This window comes from Arachis ipaensis, chromosome B6 (assembly GCF_059453495.1).
Source record: "Arachis ipaensis isolate K30076 ecotype BB chromosome B6, ASM5945349v1, whole genome shotgun sequence".
Lineage (NCBI taxonomy): Eukaryota > Viridiplantae > Streptophyta > Magnoliopsida > Fabales > Fabaceae > Arachis > Arachis ipaensis.
This window is the reverse complement of record NC_142441.1, coordinates 83,246,153-83,251,098: the sequence shown is the minus strand read 5'-3', so window position 1 is coordinate 83,251,098 and position 4,946 is coordinate 83,246,153. Positions and strand designations below refer to the sequence as shown.

Genomic DNA, 4,946 nt, shown 5'->3' with positions numbered 1-4,946 from the left:
CCGAGCCCACTTGGTGTGTGCTTGGGCTGAGCATTGAAGCTTTCATGTGTAGAGGTCTTCCTTGGAGTTAAACACCAGTTTGTAACCTGTTTCTGGCGTTTAACTCTGCTTTGCAACCTGTTTCTGGCCTTTAAACTCCAGAATAGGGCAGAAAGCTAGCATTGAACGCCAATTTGTGTCATCTAAACTCGGGAAAAGTACGGACTATTATATATTACTGGAAAGCTCTGGATGTCTACTTTCCAACGCAATTGAGAGCGTGCCATTTGGACTTCTGTAGCTGCAGAAAATTAACTTTGAGTGCAGGGAGGTCAGAATCGAATAGCATCTGCAGTCCTTCTTCAGCCTCTGAATCAGATTTTTGCTCAAGTCCCTCAATTTCAGCTAGAAAATACCTGAAATCATAGAAAAATATACAAACTCATAGTAAAGTCCAGAAATGTGATTTTTATTTAAAAAATAATAAAATATACTAAAAACTAACTAAATTATACTAAAAACTATGTAAAAACAATGCCAAAAAGCGTATAAATTATTCGCTCATCAACCCTCCTGCACTCGAAGTGGATTTTCTTGAGCTACAGAAGCCCAATTGGTGTACCCTCAATTGCGTAGGAAAGTAGACATCCTGGGCTTTCCAGCAATATATAATAGTTTATACTTTTCTCGAGATTTGATGGCCCAAATTGGCGTCCAAAGCCAGCCTAAAACATCTTGGCGTAAAACGCCCAAACTGGCACTAGAATTGGAGTTAAACGCCCAAACTGGCACCAAAGTTGGCGTTTAACTCTAGGAACAACCTATGCACATGAAAGCTTCAATGCTCAGCCCAAGAACACACCAAGTGGGCCCCGAAAGTGGATTTCTGCACTATCTGCACTTAGTTATTCATTTTCTGTAAACCTAAGTCAATAGTTTAGTATAAATAGCACCTTTTACTATTGTATTCATAGACTATCTTTACATCTCTGGACGTTTAGTCCTTAGACCTTGGAGGCTGGCCATTCGGCAATGCCTAGACCTTTTTCACTTATGTGTTTTCAACGGTGGAGTTTCTACACCCCATAGATTAAGGTGTGGAGCTCTGCTGTTCTTCATGAATTAATGCAAGTACTATTGTTTTTCTATTCAATTCACGCCTACTTCTTCTCCAAGATATACTCTCGTACTTAATTCAGTTAAGTCAGAATAAAGGGGTGACCCGTGACAATCACCCAATCTTCGTTACTCGCTTAGCCAAGATCCGCGTGCCTGACAACCACAAAGCGGTCTACATGCTGTTCAACGTAGTAATTGGACGACAGCTGGAGTATATTCTCTTGGATATCTAATACACAGACCGAGTCTGTGAGATTAGTATCTTTGTGGTATAGGCTAGAATCATTGGCAGCATTCCTGGGATCCGGAAAGTCTAAACCTTGTCTGTGGTATTTGGAGTAGGATCTGGGAAGGGATGACTGCGACGAGCTTCAAACCTGCGAAAGTTGGGCGCAAGTGACAGTGTGCAAAAGAATCAATGGATTCTATTTCGACGCTAGCGGGAATCGACAGATGATTAGCCATGCGGTAGGTGTACCTGGTATTTTTCATCCGAGACGAGAAATCTGACAGTTGATTAGCCGTGCAGAAACTGTAGAGGACCATTTTCACTGAGAGGATCCTACAGCTTGCCATGGAAGGGAGCACGCATGGTTGGAAGAAGGCAATATGAAAGCAGAGTTTCAGAAGCAACAAAGCTCTCCAAACGCTTATCTGAAATTCCCACCAATGAATTACATAAGTACCTTTATCTTATTTTATGTTTTATTTATATTTTAATTATCCAAACCCCGTAACCATTTAAATCTGCCTAACTGAGATTTACAAGATGACCATAGCTTGCTTCAAGCCGACAATCTCCGTGGGATCGACCCTTACTCACGTAAGGTTTATTACTTGGACGACCCAGTGCACTTGCTGGTTAGTTGTGCGGAGATGTGAAAAGTGTGAATCACGATTTCCGTGCACCAAGTTTTTGGCACCATTGCCAGGGATTGTTCGAGTTTTGACAACTGACGGTTCATCTTGTTGCTTAGATTAGGTACTTTTATTTTATGTTTAAGCTTTTTAATTTTTATTTTTTTATTTATTTCGAAAAAAATAATAAATACAAAAAAATTTTAGTTTTCGAAAAATTCATATGAAATTTTCAAAAAAAAAATGCGTTCTTCAGAATTTTTAAGAACGAATTCTAGAGTTTCATAAGATATGTTGAATCCTGGCTGGCTGTTAAGCCATGTCTAATCTTTTGGACCGAGGTTTCCACTTATCTTTGCAAGAACCTTTTGGTTCCCATCAATTTGGCTGTTGTATGTAATGTTCTGCTAAAGCTTGGCTGGGTATTTGGCCATGTCTAAATCTCTTGGACCGAAGCTTTCACTTAAAGCTTGGCTGGTGATTGGCCATGTCTAATTCTTTTGGACCGAAGCTTTAGACTAACATTGCATGATTCCTGGGATTCGTATTAAAAATTTTGTATCCCTTTATTTTCTTTTTCCAAAATAATTTTCGAAAAATACCAAAAAATTTAATAAAATCATAAAAACCAAAAATATTTTGTGTTTCTTGTTTGAATCTTGTGTCAAATTTTAAGTTTGGTGTCAATTGCATCTTTTGAATTTTTCTTTAATTTTTGAAAATATATGCATTGTGTTCTTCATTGATCTTCAAGTTGTTCTTGATGATTTTCCTTGTTTGATCTTTATATTTTCTTGTTTTGTGTCTTTTCTTGTTTTTCTTATGCAATTTTTAATCATTAGTGTCTAAACATTAAAAATTTGGTGTCTTGCATGTCTTTCTTCTCTTAAAATTTTTCAAAAATATGTTCTTGATGTTCATCATGATCTTCAAAGTGTTCTTGGTGTTCATCTTGACATTCAAAGTGTTCTTGCATGCATTTATTATTTTGATCTTAAATTTTTATGTTTTGTTTCATTTTTGCTGTTCAAAAAAAAAAGAGAAAAAAAACAAAATGATATCTTTTTTTTCTCTCTCCTCGTTAAAAATTCAAAAATAAAAAATAATATCTTTCCCTTATTTTACTCATAATTTTCGAAATCTTGGGTTGACTTAGTCAAAAATTTTTTAAAATGTAGTTGTTTCTTGTTAGTCAAGTCAAAATTTCAATTTAAAAGTTCTATCTTTTCAAATCTTTTTCAAAAATCAAATCTTTTTCAATTTTCTTTTCTGTTTTTCGAAAATTTTAAAAATTGATTTTCAAAATCTTTTTTTTTAATTTTATTTCATATTTTCGAATTTAATACTAACAATTAATATTTTGATTCAAAATTTTTAAGTTGTTACTTGCCTATTAAGAAAGGATCAATCTTTAAATTCTAGAATCATATCTTTTAGTTTCTTGTTAGTAAAGTAATCAACTTTAATATCAAAAATCAAATCTTTTTAATTTCCAATTCAAATCTTTTTCAAAATTATTTTTAATCATATCTTTTCAAAATTGATTTTCAAATCTTTTTCAATTAACCACTTGACTTTTTGTTGTTTTACTATTACTTATCTTTTTCAAAACCACCTAACTACTTTTCTCTCTCTCTTATTTTCAAAAACCACTAACCACGTTTTTAAAATTCTTTTTAATTAACTAATTATTTTAAATTCTAATTTTATTTTATTTTCCTTCTTAAATTTCGAATTCTAACTAATAATTAAAATAAAAACAAAAAATATTTTTCTTTTCTTTTAATTAATTTTCGAATGCTCTTTCTCTCTCATCTCTTTCTATTTATTTTATTTATTTACTAACACTTCTCTTCTTAAAATTCGAACCCTCTCCCTCTCTCTGTGTTCGAATTCTCCTTCTTCTCCCTTCTTCATTCTATTCTTCTATTTTTCTACTCACATAAAGGAATCTTTATACTGTAACATAGAGGATTCTTATTCTTTTCTGTTCTCTTCTTTTTCATATGAACAGGAACAAGGATAAGAATATTCTTGTTGAAGCTGATCCTGAACCTGAAAGGACTCTGAAAAGGAAAATAAGAGAAGCTAAAGCACAAAACTATAGAGAGGACCTTACAGAAATTTTCGAAAAAGAAGAAGTTATGGCAGCTGAAAATAATAACAATGGTGGAGATGCAAAGAAGATGCATGGTGACTTTACTGCACCCACTTCTGACTTCTATGGATGAAGCATCTCAATTCCTACAATTGGAGTAAACAACTTTGAGCTTAAACCTCAATTAGTTTCTCTAATGCAGCAGAATTGCAAGTTTCATGGACTTCCATTGGAAGATCCTCATCAGTTCTTAGCTGAATTCTTGCAAATCTGTGATACTGTTAAGACCAATGGGGTTAATCCTGAGGTCTATAGACTTATGCTTTTCCCCTTTGCTGTAAGAGATTGAGCTAGTGTATGGTTGGACTTAGAACCTAAAGAAAGCCTGAACTCTTGGAAAAAGTTGGTCAATAATTTCTTGGCCAAATTCTTTCCACCTCAAAAGTTGAGCAAGCTTAGAGTGGAAGTCCAGACCTTCAGACAGAAGGATGGTGAATCCCTCTAAGAAGCTTGGGAAAGATACAAGCAATTAATCAGAAGGTGTCCTTCTGACATGCTTTCAGAATGGAGCATCTTATGTATATTCTATGATGGTCTATCTGAATTGTCTAAGATGTCATTGGATCACTCTGCTGGTAGATCTCTTCATCTGAAGAAGATGCCTGTAGAAGCCCAGGAACTCATTGAAATGGTTGCAAATAACCAGTTCATGTACACTTCTGAAAGAAATCCTGTGAGTAATGGGATAACTCAGAAGAAAAGAGTTCTTGAGATTGATACTCTGAATGCAATATTGGCTCAGAATAAAATATTGACTCAGCAAGTCAATATAATTTCTCAGAGTCTGACTGGAATGCAAGCTGCATCCGGTAGTACTAAAGAAGCTTCCTCT

General features: G+C 34.6%; 1 non-coding gene across 1 annotated transcript; it reads right to left on the bottom strand.

The window, feature by feature from the left end:
• Nucleotides 1-4,505: 4,505 nt before the first annotated feature.
• On the bottom strand, nt 4,506-4,613 carry LOC148561556 (small nucleolar RNA R71). The gene has a single exon (XR_015887854.1). It is a non-coding gene; the product is annotated as a small nucleolar RNA R71 (small nucleolar RNA).
• Nucleotides 4,614-4,946: the final 333 nt, after the last annotated feature.